This window comes from Ursus americanus, chromosome 32 (assembly GCF_024610735.1).
Source record: "Ursus americanus isolate L20-20 chromosome 32, mUrsAme1.1.p, whole genome shotgun sequence".
Taxonomy (NCBI): Eukaryota; Metazoa; Chordata; class Mammalia; order Carnivora; family Ursidae; genus Ursus; species Ursus americanus.
This window is the reverse complement of record NC_142158.1, coordinates 821122-842689: the sequence shown is the minus strand read 5'-3', so window position 1 is coordinate 842689 and position 21568 is coordinate 821122. Positions and strand designations below refer to the sequence as shown.

The 21568-nt window shown below is 49.9% G+C and overlaps 5 non-coding genes across 5 annotated transcripts; 2 read left to right on the top strand and 3 right to left on the bottom strand.

Moving 5' to 3' along the window:
• Positions 1–5605: 5605 nt before the first annotated feature.
• Positions 5606–5678, bottom strand: TRNAK-UUU (transfer RNA lysine (anticodon UUU)). Its single transcript has one exon. It is a non-coding gene; the product is annotated as a tRNA-Lys (tRNA).
• A 4352-nt stretch (positions 5679–10030) lies between these two features.
• Positions 10031–10102, bottom strand: TRNAA-CGC (transfer RNA alanine (anticodon CGC)). The gene has a single exon. It is a non-coding gene; the product is annotated as a tRNA-Ala (tRNA).
• Positions 10103–15311: 5209 nt separating this feature from the next.
• Positions 15312–15383, top strand: TRNAA-AGC (transfer RNA alanine (anticodon AGC)). The gene has a single exon. It is a non-coding gene; the product is annotated as a tRNA-Ala (tRNA).
• Positions 15384–15851: 468 nt separating this feature from the next.
• On the bottom strand, positions 15852–15923 carry TRNAA-AGC (transfer RNA alanine (anticodon AGC)). The gene has a single exon. It is a non-coding gene; the product is annotated as a tRNA-Ala (tRNA).
• A 1485-nt stretch (positions 15924–17408) lies between these two features.
• On the top strand, positions 17409–17480 carry TRNAA-AGC (transfer RNA alanine (anticodon AGC)). Its single transcript has one exon. It is a non-coding gene; the product is annotated as a tRNA-Ala (tRNA).
• Positions 17481–21568: the final 4088 nt, after the last annotated feature.

Here is a 21568-nt window from a genome sequence, read left to right as displayed (position 1 = left end):
TAAAATTTATCTCCCCAGCAGTAAACGAATACAAAGAGTAAGAGTATAATAAAGCAGGGGTGCCTGGGTGGCACAGCGGTTAAGCGTCTGCCTTCGGCTCAGGGCGTGATCCCGGCGTTGTGGGATTGAGCCCCACATCAGGCCCCTCCACTATCTGCCTGCTTCTTCCTCTCCCACTCCCCCTGCTTGTGTTCCCTCTCTCGCTGGCTGTCTCTATCTCTGTCAAATAAATAAATAAATAAAATATTTTAAAAAAAAAGTATAATAAAGCAAAATAAAAGCAAGAGGTTTAAATGATTGGGGAAAAAAAAAAAAACAGAATAGTCACTGTTCACAGACAAAAACAGCCAAGCAGAATAAACTCAAAAAAACCCTCAGTGAACAAAACAAAGAAAACAATGTGAATGACCCATATCACTGGAAAAATCTTTCAGGACCAATAGGAATCTTCTTTAAGAAGCACAACTGAATGGCTGTCTCAACTGCCCCTTGTGTTCAAGCTCTCCTGTCTCACAGTGCAAGCTAGTGTGTGTATCCTCATTACCAAGGCCACACTGCCTTCCGAGAATTAAAAACTCTCATTTGAAACACTCAGTGCTGCAAAACTTGAACAGTGAGGATTACCACCTTTTCATAATGAGCAATAAATGACTGTGATGGAGATACTGGAGTGCAGTGCCGACGCCTGGATCGCCGGCCTGAGAACAGGAGACCCGCCGTTGGGTAGAGAGTTGCCAGAGCTGGTCAGCTACGTTCTCTAACATGCAGTTCAGTGGTTGGTCTTAGGACTTCTGTGGTTTCAACTCGGGATGAATGTAAACCACATCTGTGATTTCTCTTGATGACAAAACCACAGACGCTGCCCACACTCCTGTGCTTTGCTGCCTATACTCATCAAAGGAATAACAAATTACGGTGAGAGGTTAGTAAATATAAATTTGTAATTATTTCCCATCCAAGTTCTTAAACCCCTGAAATCTATCCATAGACTCCACTGGGGATCACTGGGCTCTGGGTTCAGAATCTTTCATTAGTTTACCCTTGTGTTATCTCATTTAACCCTCATAAAGATCTTATGCAGTGGCTACTATTATTATCCTCATTTAACTGCCCAGAAAATGAGACCAAATATTTCCTCCTAAGTCGTATGACTAGTAAATGGCAGAGCTGGGATCTGAACCCAGGATAACGGACCCCTGCATATAAGCCTTTTTTTTTTTTTTTAAGATTTTATTTATTTGAGAGAGAGAACAGAGTGAGAGAGAGCATGAGTGGGGGTGGGGAGGGGCAGAGGGAGAGGGAGAAGCAGGCTCCACACCAAGCAAGGAAACCCGCCCTGGAGCCCCTTATTTTTTATTTTAAACTAGAAGTTTATGTATATCTAGTCCCATATACTTTTAGCACTATCACTGAACTTTCTGTCTATTCCTGATTCATTTCCATTTTGGTTTAATTATTGTAGATTTATAATGTTTTATATCTACTAAGGCAAACTGTCTCTTACCATTCTGACATTTTTTTCAATATTCAAACTAATTACATCTGAATTTTCAGGAAGGATTTTTTTATTTATAGGCTAATATGGGGAGAACAGATATGTGAAAATACTAAGCATTTAATACTAGGAACAGGATATTCTCTCCATGCGCTAAAACAGATAAGCCCCTCAGTAAGATTATGTTGCTTTTGGGGGCTCTGGGGTGGCTCCGTCAGTTAAGTGTCTGACCCTTGATTAGGCTCAGCTTAAGATTCTCTCTGCTCCTCCCCTCCTTCCCTCCCTAAAAAAAAAAAAAAAAAAAAAAAAAAAAAAAAAAAAGTTTCTTTATATCATTGATGTACTTTTAACTTAATTTACTATCAGTTTACATTTTTATTACAGTTACAAATATCTATTTCCCCTATATTTCCTTCTGATTATTGCCTGTTATGGTGTTTTAAAAATGTATACAAAGTATAAAAATGTATACTTCTCTAAGAAGAGGAAACTAATTTCCCTTGCCTGGAACATAGACTAGACTTAATGACTCTCTTCGAATGATTAGAATGAGGCAGAAGAATTGCACAATCTGAGGGACCAGTCATAAAAGATGGGGTAATTTCTTATGCAACAATGGTAGCTAATACACTGGTATATATTTATTTCCTGCTTAGCCTTTGTAGGAACTTTCTATAGGTTTTTAGCTGCTTGGATCTCTTGATATAGCAAATTGTATTATCAGAACATAAATGTAACATAAATGTAATTGTATTATCAGAAGAAAATGTAGTATTTTTTGATACGATGCCTTTTTCTTATGTCATTCCTGTTGCTCCTGACTTTATCCAAATTATTCTTTCCGGTAAGAATGACTATGGTTTTTATTTTATTTATTTATTTTTTTTTTTAAGATTTTATTTATTTATGTGACAGAGAGACAGCCAGCGAGAGAGGGAACACAGCAGGGGGAGTGGGAGAGGAAGAAGCAGGCTCATAGCAGAGGAGCCCGATGTGGGACTCGATCCCGGTACGCCGGGATCACGCCCTGAGCCGAAGGCAGACGCTTTAACGACTGCGCTACCCAGGCGCCCCTGACTATGGTTTTTAATGCATATAATTCATCACACTAAAATTTCTCTCCCCTCGCTATTTTTCTATGACGGCATATGTAACAACAGGAATGAAGACCAACTCTGAGAAGTGAATTTTAGCTTTTGTGATAGCATTATAAAGTACTGACGATGTAGTCTCTGAAGTAAACAAAATCCTACTTCCACCTGGAGGTCGGTATTTTCTCTTGGCTACTGTTACACTCAGCTACTCCATGGACAGCCTGCGAGCGAACGACGGGTGGCCGTGTGTGTGCACGTGTGTGCAGACATCACTTACACAGAACACGTAAAGTTATGTATCTATTTTCCTCTAACTGTAAGGAAGGAGGAGACAGATTCTGAAATAGTTTCCTGCCGGGAATGGCGAGCAATCCCTGTACAGACCGATGAAGGATTGCTCCAAACTTGGCCGTGAAAGAGAGGAAAGGGCAAGAGGGTCAGGGGTCAGAGATGAAGACCCTTTGCTCTTCTTTGCTCCACCTTTCACTGGTCCTTCAGGATAATCACAAATCCTTATCATTGTTCCTCAAGCACGTGACGTGTGACAAGGGGTCTTCCTGGAACCGGGAGGATCTGTTTATGGTGAAGACACATATGCTACTTTGGGGATGGTCTACGAGTTCTCCTAAACAGAGCCTAAGGGACAATGCCTATATGTCTCGGATCACAGCGCGACTGTTTGGGTAGGAAAACCTCGGGAAGGGAACTCCCTGCGGCATTCCAAAGGCAGAGTGGTGACGTCGGCCTCCACAGTCCTAGGGCCTATGCCCTTCTCCGAAAGCTTCCCTGCCCTTAGCAGCCTCCAGGTTACGTTTTAGCCAGCCGGGCATTACGGCCGATTTCATGCTCTGCATGAACCCCAGCATTTTCCTAGATAAGTCCAATGAGAAAGTAAACTTGGAGTTAATGGCCACGAAGAAGATAAATATGATTTCTTACAATACACTTAGTTCCTGCCTAAGGTTTCTCCACCCCGACCCTCATCCTCACTGCCCCTGACTTAGGCAAGAGCACCCTGAAGACCACACTACCTTCTGTCCTCTCCCAGCTCGTTACTTGTATTCAGGCTTCTCCTAGACTTCCTTCTAATGGACTATTAGAAAGTGTTTCGTTTCTTCCCTTTAATATTGGTGTATTATAAGGGATCCCTGAGAAAACTGGATTGGACAGGCAAGTAACAGAGTTCTTCCGCTCCCCGCTATAGAAGGGAAGTGAGAGCATTCTGGCACAGGATGACCTCATGTCCTAACTGAAGAGGCCTGTATTCCTCTACTTCAGTCCCTCAGGATTACTCCGTTCCTTCTGGTACTTCCTTACTCCAAACTGCAGAAATGAAAAAAGTTGCTTGATTTAACTTCTGACAATTGACCTATGACGTCATACTGGGGATTTGCTAAAGATGGTAATGGAAAGCGGGAACATCATTAAACAAATATTTGAATGCCTTCAATGGGCCTGGACTCCCTCCAAAAAGGCACAGAAGGCTTCTGTTTCCCCTCAGGGCACAGATGGGTTAGACACACGTTCCATGTTCCAGGGTTTTCTTTTTCAAGATTTTATTTATTTTAGAGAGAGACAGCAAGAGAAGAAGGGGCAGGAGAAAATGGAGAGAGAGACTCTCAAGCAGACTCCACGCTGAGCCCAACATGGGGCTCGATCCCAGGACCCTGAGATCCTGACCTGAGCTGAAACCAAGAGCTGGATGCTTAACCGGCTGTGCCACCCAGACACCCCACACTCGGGTGTTTTCTCAATAGAGTATATTGGTCATGGGTGTGTTCTGTCTTCTCATTAAAATGAGTTCCTCAGTTTCTCAAAAAATTCTGTAACTTGAAGAGTTAATCCCGCACCCTTCCATTGAACAGACACTTGGTAACATTGGCAAAGAAAGATTGGACGCCACCACAGAAATCCAGGGAAAATTCTGGACGTATAGCTGGAAGTAAATGGGAAAGACCCATCCGTGTCAGGGATGTGCAACAGCCCCCTGGGGGACAGCCCGCTGCAACCGCGGGAGAGTGATGATTTACCAAACACGGGGCATGACCTCCTTGCGCTTTGCACCAGGGCACAGAACCAAGTCAGAACAGCCATGTCCCCAGCTCACACGTGTCTCCTCCTCAGAGTCCAGCAGCCTGAGACAACTGGGAGACGAGCTCTGCACACAAGGCCGTGGAAGTTCACAATCCACTGCAGGGGGTTTCTGGGGACATGAACAGGGGTCTCTTACCGGCAGAAGGCAAAGAGGAGATAGCAAGAACCGCGCCTCAATTTCTAAGCACTTCCTGGGATTTCTAAGGAAGTTCCAGAAGCATTATGCCATCTAGAGTGAATCCAGAGCCCAAGATCACTCTAGCTTACTATGTGATTTTCCATGAACACCATTAATGCGTTCCCAATCTTCCAATCACCATGAACGCTTCTCAATTCTCACTCTATGTACTGTCCCTCTCCCCTGTAGCTAGCTACATAATTAATAATAATTTTTAGGGGCGCCTGGGTGGCTCAGTCGTTAAGCATCTGCCTTCAGCTTAGGGCCTGATCCTGGAGTTCTGGGATTGAGCCCCACATCAGGCTCCTCCACCGGGAGCCTGCTTCTTCCTCTCCCACTCCCCCTGCCTGTGTTCCCTCTCTCGCTTCCTCTCTCTGTCAAATAAATAAATAAAATCTTTAAAATAATAATAATAATTTTTAAAGAAAATCTTAGAATGAGAGATTCCTACAGAATAACAGTCTCAAGGATCGCTGTGTTTGTCAAGTATCTTCACAAGGCTGCACCTTAAATGTGTAGGTATCTTAAATTAATCAGGTTCAAATCCAAGTTCCCAGAACCACCTTCCAACAAGGTGGAGAACATTCTTTTCATACAGCTTGGGAAAAGGCACCTCCCCCTACACAAGCCAAGACAGAGCACGTGCTCCCCGTGCCAGGACCCAATCCCTGGACCAGGGAGGGAAGGACCCTTGACACTTCTTTGGAAGTCAGAATACAGGGGGGAGAAAAATAATGAACTTGACGCCCGAACAGGGACTTGAACCCTGGACCCTCAGATTAAAAGTCTGATGCTCTACCAACTGAGCTATCCGGGCTCATGGGCTCCCTCTTCTCTCACAGCCTAGTGAAGGGAAGTGTGTTAGGCTGTTGTTGACTTCCATCTTTCTGGGCAACATGCTGAAAGCGATCATTTCCACAGGCAACTCACACACTCCAACAAAGCAGCCGGCGACCCGCGCCCACCTCACTAAGTGCTCTCTGCACAACCAGACTCCAGCCTGGAACCATCGGGCTTCCCTCAAAAGCCAAGCACAGGGCGCGCTCCCAAGGGCTCAGGTTTGGAAAGAGCCTCCGAGCCGCTCTGAAATCCCACCGTTTGTGCAAAAATGAGTAGGATCTTCTCGTGGGACAAAAGTTTTCATCTCACCTCCCTTAAAATACACGGGACTCCAGTGTTTCCTTGTACCTAGAGGATGCAGAGAAAGGCCTACAGCTGGACGCGTGCTTCCTACCCATCTACCCAAATGCTCTTCGTGTCTGAAGATCCACATTCAGGCCCTCTTCTCCCTGCTTTGCTAACCGTGTCGCAGCAGAAAGGCACCGAGGCTCTAACAGGATGCCCGGAGGCCAGCAAGGGGAGGCCACGGCCGGCTGTGGGGAAGGTCAGAGGCCTGTACTGGCCGCATCCACGAGCAGCCGGATCCCACCAGACAGGCCCAAGATGGCGGCGCCCCGACAGGAAACCCCTGAGCGAGTGAGGAGGAAAAAGCGGGAAACCCTGCTTCCGGCCCACGTAACAAATACCCCGCCCCCTAGTCCACAGCTGCCAGTAAAGGATAGGAACCCAGCCCCCAGGGGCGCATCTCTGCGTCTCTCTCTCACGTCTCGAGAGTGGACTTTTGCTTTAATAAACTTTCCCGCTCGTGTCCCTCAGTCCCCGTGCTGCGCGCTGTCCTTGAATTCCTTCTCCTGAGGCCCAGAACCTTCCCCGACATCTTCGGGTCGGGCTGCGTGGAGGCCCCAGGGCCGGTCTCCCCAATTCCCCCCGCGGCCTCCTCCCTCGCCCCAACCACCCACGCCTCAGCCCCTCTCCCTCCCTCCGCCGCCTCCTCCTTCCCAATTACGCGGTCCAAGCTACCGGGTTCTGGGCTCCCAGCTCTCGAGGTCTGGGCTTCCCGGGCCTGCCAGATGTTCAAGCTGGGGAGCTTCTCACTAGTATAAAGTTCTGTGCGCCACGCGTGACGACGACACAGGCAGGCCGAAGGCTGAGAGCCCGCGCTCCCGGGGCCCGGGGTCTGGCCGGAGCCGCGCTCAGGGCGCACGGGGCACCAGGCCGCGGACGGTACCGGGCGCACGGCGCCCTCGCGCGTTCCTCACTCCGGGACGTTCCCTCCGAAAGCCGTCCTGGCTCCGACGAGAGCGTTCTCCCTCCTCCGTCCCACTCCCCCCGCCCGAACTGACCCTCCGCGGGGCGTCGCGCGGCGGCCCCGGGTCGGCGGCACTCACCGTCGCGCCGTCCGCCCCGCCGGGTCCGGTGACTTGTCACGGCGCCGCCTCCTCCCGGAAAAGCCGGAACCCCGCCCCGGCCGCGCGCCGCCGGCCTCGTCTTTGGATCCCTCCGCGGACCCGCAGGAGGCTTTGAAGGCAGAGCCGGAGGAAGTGGGCGGAGAGGAGGCGCTTGAAGCCCGAAGTAAACGTCCGCGTCCTGAGACTTCCCGGTTCGAGTGGAAATGCTTCCCGGGAATTAGCCGAGGAACGGGAGCTCGGAGCCCCGAGAGGACCAGGGAGATCCGTGAAGCACGAACGACGAATCCCGGGGCCCGAAATCAGTCTCAGCCCAGCCTTGTGTCTGTTCTGCAGAAATAACACCAGCGATTCCTCACTGGCCCGTTCCAGCGGGTCTCGCCGCGCGCTCGTGGGACCCGCCCCCGCAACATCACGATACCGCCCTCTCGGATAAGCGCGTGGAAACCCAGGCCCCCGGGCGCGAGCTCTCTGCAGAATCCCGCTCAGGGACGACCGTGCTGGAAGGACCTTGTCACCGTCCTCCTGAGGACGCGTCGTCGACGTTCCAGATTCACTGTGTGCGGGGACCGCCAGAGCGGGGACTGGGGCGGACTCCTCCCCCTTTCCTTCAGTAGCTGACGATTTTCTGTCTTCTCTTTCCGTCTGGACTAGATTTCCAGGGACAGCATTTCAGTGTGTGTGTGCGCGCGCGCGCGTGTGTTTCCCTTCGTGCCGCCTCCTCTGCATCTTCCGGCAGGTCTCTGCTAGTCGGGAGCCGCGGAGCTGCAGGGACCCGCGGTGACGGTGTCGGAAACCCATGCTACCAACAGGGACAGATCTGGAGGTCCAAGCTGAAGGCCATTTGACCCCTGCGGCCATGTGGGAGCCAAAGGGGAAGTTTGGATGCCCTGGGTAGTAGCTGTTTCCTGGAAGGGTGCCCTGCATATGGATTCCCTTGGAGACTGCGGTGGCCAGACTCCCAGTGCTCGATGGAGACGTTCTGTCTTTCATGGTTCTGCCCCACTGCCCTACTGAGGCCATAGAGAGGCTTCACATTTAATCCAGTGAGAGTAGGAAGAGGAAGAAGAGTTCTCTGCCAAGAGTCACCAGAAGGAAAATTCAAGAGAACAGCCAATTCACCCAAAAAGGAATTTAAAAGCAGTGTTTACTTGGCATCTGCCCTGAAATAGCCACTGCTTTCTAACAGTGGTTCTTAGCGGGCGAGTCTAGAAGCACCTTGGACAGGTGTGCTTCAGGTGGTGATAGCGCCCGCGGCATAAACAGGGCATCCTGAGTTCCCGTCTGGAGTCCTGTCTCCAGAAAACAGAACTCATTTTGAGGGGTGCCTGGGTGGCTCAGTGGGTGAAGCTTCTGCCTTCAGCTCATGTCATGATCCGGGGCTCCCTGCTCCCTCTCCCTCAGCCTCTCCCCCTGCTTGTGCTCTGTCTGTCTCTCTCTCTCTCTCACATGAATAAATAAAATCTTTTTTAAAAAGGACTCGTTTTGATATATCCACACAGGAGAGAATCATGTTTAGAAACAAAGTAGTTCTATAATTTTACTGGCTCCCTGTTTATAGGACAGTGTTTGTTTTAGGAAACACAAGACACACACATCTATCTATCCTTACCCTTCCTCCTAGCCCCACAACCACACACACACACACACACACACACACACACACACACACCATCCCTTTGGGCTGCATCTCTCTGGGATCTTTGGTGTGGTGTTAACTCATGTATTCCACTTTACGACTTTCCTTAAAATTCTAAAAACGAGTGTTAAAAATGATTACAGAAGACAGTTGAGGTGATGCAAACTTTACACTTGAAGTGGCCAGTCTCAGAGAACTGCAAAATGGGGTAGAAGGCAGGATACTTTTATAGGAGAAAGAATGAAGAACAAGGAAGTGACAAATAGAAAATTTCTGGTTGGCTGGGGCCACCTCAACCTTGTTTGGGGCCAGAAGGCTCAGAGTTGGCCTGGTGTTTGGGGAATCACCAGATACTGGCCCAGCAGGTCATTCACAGGGATGTGGCAGTTACCTTAATTTCGGTTTGCTGACGTGGCACCCCCCACCCCCGCAGAAGCTGCTCTGTCTTGGGCCTGGAAAGTATTTCAACACGAGAAACTAGAATCCAGGGCGCGGAGGTAAGACGTGTGGAAGGGAAAGAACTGCATTCATTGCTCGCCAATGACACCCTTGCGGTTTTAGTCCAGCCACGTGTGTGTACAGATTTGGGTGTTTTCCACCACGTGGCATGTGGAAATCTCCAGAGAGACTCGATTTACCTTCTACAAGAACAACCGCTCTGCCAAAATCCGGCGTTGAGCAAAAAGCCTGTAATACCTTCCGCCTAATTTCCCAAATCGAGCTTTTCCTGGGGGCTGAGAGCCCCCAGCCTCGACGCTTCCAACTGCCTTTTCAACGTTCGCGTTGGCAGCGTCCACGGTCCCGAAGCGCCGATGTTTGGGGTCGCCCGGCGTTTTCCCAGTCGCTCCCCCAAAAAGGTTTGGGATCCGCCCCTGCGCCCCAGCTGCGCGCGCAGTGATCGGCGGTCGTTGCGCGCGCGAGGCGAGCGGAGGGGACACCGACCGCCGAGGCCTGGGGGGCAGCTGTCCTCCTCCTGTCGGACCACCCGGGTCTGACGAGCACAGCGGACCGCTTAGAGAACTGACACACAGAGAGAGTGTAGATTCGTTTCCTTTCAGTCTGTCCTGTTTCCGTCCTGCGCTTTCTGGAGCGACCCAATAAAACCCACTTAGAATGTGCGGCTTCCTGCTTCCGAAGGAGGAGATTCCGACGGGCTTTGGCTCCTTCTTTTGCGCCTCCTCCGTCTGTGTTCCTTTTGCAACTGCGGGTGCCGGGAGGTGTAAGCCCCAGGGGGAGAAGTAAAAGCAATCCAGTAGGTTTCCTAATCCTGGAGAAAACGAAGAGTGGAGGTGCCGGGGATTGAACCCGGGGCCTCGTACATGCGAAGCACGCGCTCTACCACTGAGCTACACCCCCTCGCTTCTCTCCGTTTCTTCTGCTTTGTAGAATATTACTTCTATTTTCCCATTTTTTAAATACAGGAATTGGCCAGCAGAACGTCTATTGGGCTAAATGTCACTATCTTTGAAGTTATTAAACTGGGTAGCATTTACAGGCTTCACTGGGTAACTAGACTGTACTCCGAATAGCGCCTTTTCTCGCTCTAAGACCTCCCCCCTCAGGTAACCTGCTCCAGGGTCCGCTCACCAGCCGTGTTGGGGGAAAGCTACTTGCCTCCACCAGGAAAGTTCGAAGAACGTCTCCTACAAAGACCGCAGGGGGAACGGTTCAGATCGACGCCCCTGCGGGTCCCAGGCAGCCAGCCCGGCCTCAGGGGCACCGGCCGTTGAACTTGGCACCTGCTGGCCTCGCGGCGCACGCTCAGCGCCGGTCCTCAGTCAGGCTCCACTCTCCCTCTCTGTCCCTCTCTTGACGGTTATGTCCACAAAGGGTTTTACAAACAACAGCAACTTCAAAAGTCTCTCCACTTTAAATGAAGCGACTTTTCCCCCCGCGGACTGGAGGAATGAACAGGCGCGAGGACAGTCGTAGGGCAGTGGAGCAAAGTTGGGGGACCCGGCGAACTGCCTTGGCTCTGAAACCCGCTGACACAGCGAGCAAGTCTGCTCTAGATACGGATATTTGAAAGAATAATGTCAAAGAGCCCTGGAAACTTTCAAGTGGTGCCGTGGGTGGGTTGGAAAATTCGGGGAGTCCTGGATTCTCAAAGCAAGTAGGGTTGCTTGTCTGGGAAAGACAGAGGAAAAGCCATTTGCTGTGGAATGCTCGCTTTCTGCCTTGTGTGCGCCGCCAGACGTCTACTCACTGCCTCAAAACCTAAGGCTCTTCATCCAAGGGCTTCATGTAATATTGACGAATGTATTTCTTGCAGATTTTCATTTAAAGACTTAAAAACGGGAAGTGTTTGCTAGGGAAGGTGAGGAAAATGGAAGGCTCCCAGTTCTGATTCTCCTCTCTGAGTCCTCTGGAAGATTTACCGGAGACAATGAACCCAGACGGACGTTTGCCATCAGGTGACATGCTGTGGGAAGAAGAATCCGTTGATGTCACCTGTGGGCCTTCCAAACTGGGGATCCGGGACTTGGAGGCCTTTAGTCTACGGCTTTCCTGACTTACTTCCACCACACCTCTGACTCCATGGACACCAACAGTTTTCCCAACTTTCTGTTCAGAAAGCACTGCAGTCTTGGAGAGAGGTCTTGCCCTTGCTCCCGCCCTCGGAAGTTGGGATCAATACCCCACCATATTTGGTGATTGATCTGGCCTACTGATCTCTCTCTCTCTCTCTCTCTCTCTCTCTGTGGTGTGTGTGTGTTTATATGTAAGGAAAATCAGGGAAGAGAAAAGTCAGTGGGTAGGTTTTCTGTTCCTCAGCCTTCACACAGGTTCAATTGAGAATACAAAAGAAAATTTAACAAACATTGCACAAGGGCCTGTTTTTCTTTGCTTTGCTCTTTCTTTGCTTTTTTTATTTAAGATTTTATTTTTAAATAATCTGTACACCCCACATGGGGCTCAAACCCACAACTCCACGATCAAGAGCTGCACGGTCCACCAATCGAGCCAGCCAGCCACCCCTGCTCTTTCTCCCTCTCTCCTGCTCCTTGGTGAGCTGTGAAACCCACGGAAGGAGCAGAAGCTTATTCGTGCGGCCATAGCTCGCTGACTCCTCTCCCTCCCAGAGATCCTAAGTGAGCACGATCTTTCCTTCTCTTTCACTCCTTCTTGTCTTCCTTGCTCTGATGCTACTTGGATGCGTACAGCTTTGAACGGGAAAGAGAAGGACCGTATTGAAGGAACCCAGGAGTAAACCGGACTCTCCTGCACGTGGAGTCTCTGTCCTCCCACAGAGCTGCACTCCCGGATAGACCCCAGACTACGGTAAACCCCTACGACGGATGATTGCCCTGATCTCTGCACTATTACAGGATCGAACAGTTGGTAGAAGAAGGCTTACTGTATTTAACTTCCTTATTTCACAAAATCCTAGGCCGAAACTTTTTTTTTAACCTATGTCATGAGAAGGATATCTGAATGCTAGACCAAAGTCTGCCACTAAGCGCCCCCAGCCTAGCCCACGCCAAGGTCTGCTCACCACCAAAAGTCTACCTCGGAGTTCTAATTCTGCTCCAGGGAGAATCCCAGCTGGAATATTCACTTCTGTCTCCAGTTTCCTTTTCTTTCAACTTCTGTTGTGACTACAAGGCAAGAAAGACCCTGTTAAAACTAAATACAAGACAGAGATCAGACTGGAAAGTTGCCGGGGCAGACAAAATGATTCAAGCCACATAAGCCGAACTAAATCTAGCTTACCTCATGAACAGAAGTGAAACCTAGGTTATTTCTTGTAAACGCCTCCGATAATCCTAAAGCTGTCGTAAAACAATCACTTCTAAGCAATCCCCTGCCATCTGGAACCCCCACTGCAACAACCAATCACTATAATAATTAAACAGCTTCCTTATGTTCACGTTGTAAAGCATCCTGTGATGTCAAGCCCTGGGCTTCATACCAGCTTTAAATCTGAAAGCTCCCCAGTTCACGAGCTATTATTATATGCACAGTAAACTCTTACTAAGTACTATTTTATTGATTTGGTGGTTTTAATTGTGCTAGTCTGATTTTTGATAAGCCATGATAGTGCAGGTATGTAGAAGGTTAGCAGAGTGTTACCTCCAGGAAATCAGGTCCGGGTGGGAGAAAAGGCAGGAGTGGACCAAAGTAAAAATGTTGGTGAGAAATGAAGCAGAGTAAGATGGGTGACATGAGGGCTAATCTAAAAATTTAGGCTAACATGGGGCAGATTCGACAGACGAGGAATGAATTTCTCACAAAACTTGGTCATAAATGAAGAACAGTGTGCTTTACCGTCTCGCTCTAGTAATCCCTGGTGTAGACCCAGTTAGTGAATGCTTCTGCTCTGGGCTCAGGAGACCCCTTACAAAGAAGAGGGAAGAAAAAATGAAGGAAAAGCTACAGTTTATTATAGAGCCTTCTTTGGACAGAATTCTCCCCTAAATAAAGAAAGCACAAAGAGGCAATATGGGAGCTGGGACATGAGGTTTTGTAAAGCCTTTGCAAAAATCTAAGACCTTGGAAAACCTCCACAGGCTTAGAGAAGTCCTCAACTTCATCACGTAAGACACAAAGAGTAGCCCTGAGTTTGGCCACTATTTTGTGTGGCAGTCAACTCCCACAGAACTTGGCTGTTGCTGTTGTTGTTGTTTTAAGATTTATTTATTTATTTTCAGAGAGAGAAAGTGCTCAAGGGTGGGGGAGGAGCAGAGAGAGACTCTCTAGCAGACTCCCTACTGAGTTCAGAGCCCCACACGGGGCTCAGGGCAAGGCTCCAAGTGGGGCTTGATCCCCTGACCCTGAGATCATGACCTGAGCCCAAACCAAGAGTTGGTCATTCATCTGCCTGACCCCCCCGGCGCCTCCCACAGGAACTTTGGAGGAGGCTCTAAGACACCCTCAAGGAGAAGCAGTCAATACTTTCTGTGAGTTTAAAGTCTCCCAGGCGCTTCTGTTAACCAACCAGTCTGGGAACCGCTAGCCTGAAAAATCAAGCACCAGAGATTGGACTGGATTGATTTATTGCCAAAATTTCATCCAAAAGGAGATGTATCTACAGATGGTCCCCTCTATTTTTCTCCCCATCTTCTGATCACACACACACACACACACACACACACACACACACTGGACAAGGTTCCCTTTCTCCTAGAGAAATAGAAGGCGCTGAAGACGCGTGTCCCACTGGAAAGTCTGACTTGTCTAGTCCCAAGCTGTCATGGCTTTGACAGGGCCTGGCTGCCCTTTCTGTGCTGGGTGCACAAGGTGGACATGCCTGGGCTGGTCTGGGGTCCCTCGGTGAAGGAGCCTCCGTTGCAGGCAGCTCCCGGAAGACCCACAGGAAGCCAGCCTCCCCGAAACCCTGTGTGTAGTACGTTGGGAGCCATGTTGAGTACTTGATTCAGGCTTGAACATCTCAGGTACACATGCGAGTGAAATCAGTGTGGAGACCTGGAATAAAGAGAAAGCACAAGGCAAAAACTCACTTGCTTAGATTTCTGTGCTTTCTTTGCCTTGGAAGCAGCATAGCTCAGCCGGTGATGGTTTAGTCTTTTAATGTGAGATTTCAGAATTTAAGCCCCGGGTTAAGGTCAGTCTTTCCTTTCACCTGCATATTTCTGATTCTTAGAGGCTAACGGAAGCCTGGCTTTCTCCTATAGTGTGCACCTCCTTTCATACATCTTCCTATTTTCTCAACTGGCTTCTGAAGTCAAGACTCTGAGGGAGCAGAGCCAGAGTTGCAATAGAATAAGAAAACCATGGGTCAAATGTAGGCGACCCCGCACTGTTTGTATTCTGTCCTCCCACTGAAGGCAGGAAGACAATTTTAGAGACTCTTACAAGCTGTAGATGGGGGAACAAAAGGGTGAATTTAGGCATGAAAATGGAAAGACACATTTGGGAGTACAAGAAAAATGTAGACTGAGTGTAGATTGACCCAGGACCTGGAGCCATGTTTGAATTTGGGGGGCGAGGGTTTCTTTGCAGATGTAATCAAGTCCAGATGAGGCCTTGAGGGTGGGTCCTAATCCAATATGATTGGTGTCCTTGTGGGAAGAGGGAATTTGAACAGACACACGCAGGGAGGCGGCGTGTGACCACAGAGACGGGGTTTGGAGTGGTGCAGCCGCCAACCCAGGAGGCGGGGAGAGGAGGGCCGGCTGCGCCTACAATCCTTGCGTCTGCCCCTGGCCGGCCTTTACAGCTCTCCCCTCCACCCCCATTCCCTACTCCCGTCCCATCAACAGGCTCCGCGGCTGGCTGAGCCTTTTCATCTGGCGGAAGGAGTCAATCTTCACAGCCGAGAGTTCCGTCTCCCGAGCAGGGCTCCCTGTGCGCGGTTAGTGTCGTTCTTAGGACTTTAATCACAGTACGTGCGATTATTAAAAGCTCCCCCGGGAAACCTCCTTGAAGGCTACACCTGCGCCTCTGTAAGCCCATTGCACAGGAACGCAACGTCTCAGCGCTGGAGGGTGTCCGAACCAGCGGGGTCGCGCGGAGCGGGCCCTGACCCGTTCGCTTCTGCCTGGCGCACCTGCAGACCGCATTGGCAGCCAGTGTGCTGGAGACGCAGGGTCCTCGCGCAGGGGGGGGTGTAGCTCAGCGGTAGAGCGCGTGCTTAGCATGCACGAGGCCCTGGGTTCGATCCCCAGCACCTCCACGCGGCGTCCCCCGCCCGGGCCGTAGCCTTTACAGGAGCTCGGAGGCCGCGACTTCTTTCCACCTGCTCCCGAAGGGCCACGTTCTCTTCACTCTGCCAAGTCCTTTTACTGCGGTGTGGACGCAGCGAGGTTGGAGGAACCGAGGCCCTCGGAATTGCAACGGATTCGTATTAAATAATCACGAAAAGGAAGGAACAAGAGCAAGGAAAAGACAAAAAAGACGAAGAAGCGGTCGGACAAAACCCCTAGGCTTCCGTTTTCTCGCGCTGTGCTCGTGTCAGTAGAGAAGATCTGAGCTCGCCCTTTGATTTTCCGGTGCCCGCTCTTCCCCATCCGCTCACACGTGCCTGGCATGGAGATGCCTCCGAGGAAAGAGAACACCGTCACGGGCGTTCAGATCGGTGTCCCGGAGCGGCCAGGTCGCCAGGAGTCGAAGCCACGGCATTCACGCAAAAGCAGGGCTCACGTGGAGGTGCTGGGGATCGAACCCAGGGCCTCGCGCATGCTAAGCGCGCGCTCTACCGCTGAGCTACACCCCCTCCCGCGGGCCCGCGCTCTCCGCCGTACTGGTTGGCACCACGGCTGCAGGTGCGCCAGAGCGAGGCGAGGGGGCAGGGTCCGCCCGCTGCACAGCTGCGGTTTGGGAAACCCTCCGAACCGCAGAGCCGCCGAACGCAAGGAGGCTCTGCTAGCTGCCGGGCGCCCGGGGCACTGCTCGCGGCCCACTTCCCGCCCACCGCCAAGGAGAGTCTCCGGACGGAATACTCTCCCGGTCCCTCAACCTCCTTCCCCCCTGTCTGCAGCGCTCTCCGAAATGCGCACGAGGTGGTGCAGGGCACGCAGAGACCCGCAAGTGTAGAGGATCGAGTGCAAGGGTGGGGGAGGGGAGGGGAGGAAGGAAGGAAAAGAAAACCCAGCACCACAGAGGTGCTCAGGAAATTCAGGTCCGCGCGAGGCGGTAAGACTGCAGTGCAACTACCTCACAATACTGGTGTGAAATGAGCAGCAGAGCGTGTCAGTCACTACTTTCCTAATGGCTGCGCCCACATCTTTGGAGAGGGGCGTCCTCACGCTGTCCCGGGGCTGCTTCTCTGGTCTGAGAGCCCCAACGACGGGAGACAGGAAAGGGGATTAGGAAACACGCTCCTGTGGACATTGCACCTCTTTCAGAAAAAAATGTTTCCGGGGAACCTGAAGGAAGCGAAAGAAACGAACTCGTTCTTCATTCGTTCCTAGCACAACACACTAAAAATCAGTCCTTTCCAACCATAATGACGCACGCACACCGTTGCAAAGAAAACCTCTTCTCCCTCATCAGTCCAGGACTCAGGCATTCTTCTTTTACCCATTAGAATCCATTTATTTATTTTTGTTTAAGTGGGCTGCACTCCCAGCCCTCGGGCTCGAATTCGCTGCCCTGGGATCAAGGTCGGGATGCTTAACCAGCTGAGCCATCCGGATGCCCCTGCTTTTTGTTCATTTTAATGGTCAATGCTTCCAAGATTTGTGTAGCAGACCCTGTGTGCGTCTAAACCATCATCTGTTGAGCACTTTCTTACACTCTGGCAAGGCGATGGTCCAGGCTCCTCTTGTGATTTCCCTGCCGCAACCCTCGGGTGACAGCAAATTCTTCCTGCCGCCTTGGTTCCTGCCTCTGGGGATCTGTATTAGGAAATTAGGATAGGAGACCAGCTTTCCTCAAAGTCCCCAGGGTGTCACTGTTTCCATGCAGCGGACAGAGCCAGGACGGGGCTCTTCCCTGCCGTCTTCTCTTAAGGCTGTGTGTGGCCCCAGCTTTCGGGTGGGCTGACCAGCCTGAACGGATCTGGGAAAGGTGCCCGTCTGCCGCGCATCACTGCCTTCATCTTTATGCAGCGGGAAAGAGATGCAATCTAGGAGGTTCAGAAACAGGGGAGCTGTATAGAAGGAGCCTTTCGTTAGCATTCTCAGGTCCTCAGGACTGGGGGTAGGTACAGGGCTGTGATTAACATGCTTCTGAAAGAAGAAAAAACAAGCACGGCATGGGGGGTGTAGCTCAGTGGTAGAGCGCGTGCTTAGCATGCACGAGGCCCCGGGTTCAATCCCCGGCACCTCCACATCCCAAGTTCCTCCTGCACCCCTTGTGCAGGGAATCTTTGAACGAAAAAAAATCCAGGTTTCTGTCTGCAGTGCTCCGAACTGCCTAGTCATTTTGGAATACAAGGTGATGATTAATGCTCGTTTACTCAAAGGTGGCTCTAAAGTCTTACACTGCACAAAAACTGAGGTGTGGGGAAAATCTGAGTTCGGAGAAGGAACCTCTCCTGCAAGGGCAGCTCCTAAGACAGTTAAACCATACCCAGGTCGGTATCCATGCGCCCCAAACTAGCATCCGGAACCAGGTCAAGAGGGTTTTTCCTGGATGAGGGAAAACTTAAAATTAAAGTCGTAGAAAATCTGAAAAAGTCAACCGGCTCTAGTAGTTTCTGGGAGGACAGTTTCTCCTCTGGAACGAAGAACATGGGATTGCCCAGGAACAAGAGGCAGCACAGCCGGCTGCATAGTTTGCTGGGCCCTGAGCCCTGCCAGCCGCGCTGGTCACCGTCCCCTGAAGCTGGCCCCAAGGACAGGCCGGGTGACAGGTCTCCCAGCTGAAGAAGCAGGCTGCCCTCGGTTCCCTCGCCATCTCTGGAAAGACTGAGAGCTGCTCAGGGATGCTGGGTGTGAGCTGAGAAGGCAGGAGATGCTCGGTTACTACAAACACTTGTCACCTGCCTGGCCCTGTTTGGATTCCAAAATTAAAGAAGTGGCCAGAGTGCAGGAAAATTTCCCCCTCCCACTGGCCCTGAACTCAGACGCGTGTAGCTGGCAGAGCAGCGCCTCTTGGAAAGGCTGCCAAAGATGAGCCACAGGAGTCCCAGGTCCTTAGGGGAGCATCCGAGGACCCAGCGCACCTTCTCCCTGACGTAGGGCGCTTGCTCGGTGCTTGTGGGACAAGTCTACCTTCCTCCACAGGGAGCTTTACATCCACCGTCCCAACAACAATCATAACTTTGATGAGTCCTCGTGAGTTTGGTCACGTAACCCAGCTTATAAAGTAAAATAGTTCTGATGTCTGACCTAAACCAGGAGAAGATAGAGTGCAGGGAGACCTGAGCGAAAGAGAAAGGCTCTTCTTGATCACAAAAGAGGTGATTTGGTTTGTGTTAATCCACTGTTTGTCACAAATAACGTGCCACTTGCAGGAAACCAAACCTCGGCATTAATCACGAGCACTGTGAAGGTTTTGCTTCAAGAGTTTAGGAACCTTGCACCTCTCCCACCCCATAAATGTGGGCGACATTGGCCAGTCATGCCCATCAGCAGCTGTTCCCTGAATTAACTTACACCAACTCCAGGGGGCGTGCTCACCCACAGTAAAGGTTCCTTTCCTGCGAGAGGAGCCGCCCAGCAATTCTGTGCCTCCGGGTTTCACACAGCATCCAACCCGGGGAAGACGTGCCTTCCACTCTTCCCAAGACCTGTCTACCCACCCCTCACTGCGGATGCAGAGTCCGCCAAACACGTTCTAAGATCACACTCTTATTTGTCCTCCAAATATCTTCACTCCTTAATTTGACTTCTGTAAATATGTACTTACTCATAAGAGACAATGTTTTTATGCCACACGACGGTCTGTAAACAGTGTGCAGTTTTCAGTTGGTTATGAGTGATCAAAGGAATCCTAAAGAAAATTCTAAATGACTTACAGGTTTGTGTCTCTTGCAGAGTTCCGAGAAGATAATTTCCCTACGGCAGTGATTCTTCAACTTTGGTAAGATCGCATTCCTGAAACCTGCAGTATAAATGGATTGTATGAAAGACTGTTTTTTCTTCTAGTGGAGACGTCCCCTGGCCAGTCGCCTCTTACAGGTTCTTCCTGGAGCGGTGTTCCTCAGATCCCCGCTTCTTCCCGATATTCCATCCCTGGCTAACCACCCCCCCATTCCTGTTTTCTCGCATGTCATTTTCTCCACCTTCATGGCAGAAGTCAGTCCCTGGCTCAGGCTTCTCCAGCCCAGATGCCTGAATAATCACAATCATGGGAGTCCCATCAAAATCAGCTTGCCTCCCTGATCTCGTACTGTATCCCCCTTTGTGCTGAAGAGCTTGGTGTCAAACTTGGCCATCCAAACGGCCTATCGTACAGCCATCAGCTGTGCTAGCTGATCTATTCTGGTTGCGCTTGCATTTAAAAATTTAAAAATAAAAATCTAAAGTTTCTTTTTAAGATGTTATTTATTTATTTGACAGAGAGGGAACACACGCAGGGGGAGCGGGGGAGAGAGAGAAGCAGGCTTCCCGCTCAGCGGCTCGATCCCAGAATGCTGGAATCATGATCTGAGCGGAAGGCAGACACTTAACGACTGAGCCACCCAGGTGCCCCAAAATCTAAAGTTTTTAAAAAAGATTTTATTGACTGATTTAAGAGAGAGAGAGCAATACACACGAGGTTGGGGGGAGGAGCAGAGGGAGAGAGAGAGGGGCTCTCAAGCAGACTCTGAGCTAAGTGCAGAGCCGAAGCTGGGGCTTGATCATACAACCCTGAGATCACGACCTGAACCGAAACCAGGAGTCAGACACCCACCTGAACGAGCCCCCCAGATGCCCCTAAAAATCTAAAGTTGAATTGGGAAAGTCTAGAAAAGTTGGAGGGCAAGAATTCCGATATGCTACATGGCAACAGTCTAGTTCATTCCTGCTTAGAGGCTTTGTATGTGTGCGCGTAGGTGAAGGTCAGTCAGAGCCGCCATGAAAGGGCCGTAGAAGAATCTGTGTGTGTGTGTGTGTGTGTGCGCGTGCGCGCGCATGGGGGGGGGCGTGATGTGATTGCTGTATGAGAAACTATTTCACCTTAGGCCATCTTGGTTTCTCCGGTGACGTGGGGAACATTACTGAACATCTCTGGTCATTTTAACTGAGTCTGTTAATTTTTCTTACTGCCAGACAGCCTTGCAGATAACATGCCATCGCTGGTGCAGTTTTGCCCCTGTCTGGAATGTCTAAATTTTAAGGGCTCCAGGAAAGAACAATATTAAACATTCTTGAAGGATAAGTTCACTGCTGAGATTAGAATACTAAAATCTGAAAGCAGATGAAAACTAAGGTCATAAAGATCCAGATATGAAAACCTAATTTCATCAAGGATAGGGTGGCTCTATCTTTAACGTCTTGAGGAACCTCCATACTGTTTTCCAGAGTGGCTGCACCAGCTTGCATTCCCACCAACAGTGGAAGAGGGTTCCCCTTTCTCCACATCCTCGCCAACAACTGTCCTTTCCTGCTTGTTAATTTTAGCCATTCTGACTGGTGTGAGGTGGTACCTCCTTGTGGTTTTGCTTCGTGTTTCCCTGACGACGAGTGATGTGGAACATTTGTTCATGTGTCTGTTGGCCATTTGTATGTGGTCCTTGGAGAAATGTCTGTTCATGTCTTCTGCCCATTTCTTGATTGGATTATTTGTTCTTGGGGTGTTGAGTTTGATAAGTTCTTTATAGATTTTGGATACTAGCCCTTTATCTGTTATGTCATTTGCAAATATCTTCTCCCATTCCATGGGCTGCCTCTTAGTTTTGTTGACTGTTTCCTTTGCTGTGCAAACCTTTTTATTTTGATAAAGTCCCAATAGTTCATTTTTGCTTTATTTTCCTTGCCTTTGGAGACGTGTCTTGCAAAAAGTTGCTGTGGCCGATGATGAAGAGGTTACTGCCCATGTTCTCCTTGAGGATTTTCATGGATTCCTGTGTCACACGAGGTCTTTCATCCATTTTGAGTTTATCTTTGTGTATGGTCTAAGAGAATGGTCCATTTCACTCTTCTGCATGTGGCTGTCCAATTTTCCCAGCACCACTTGTTGAAGAGCCTGTCTTTTTTCCATTGGCTAGTGTTTCCTATTTTGATAAATGACATAACTTTAAAATTCTAATTTAGCTACCAATGTTAAACTGTAAATTTTAAAAATGGACTTAATTGAAAGCATTTAAATATAACAAGATCCAAAAAGACATACTTGTAACTTCTCAGGTCTTCATACACTTTTGGATTAGTTGACAAATTAACCCTAAAATATCACATGACATAACATGGCCCCATACACATGACGTGTGAAGGGAAGGAAGCCAAAACATGTCACCTAAAATATACCACTTTGACATAAAAATCACTT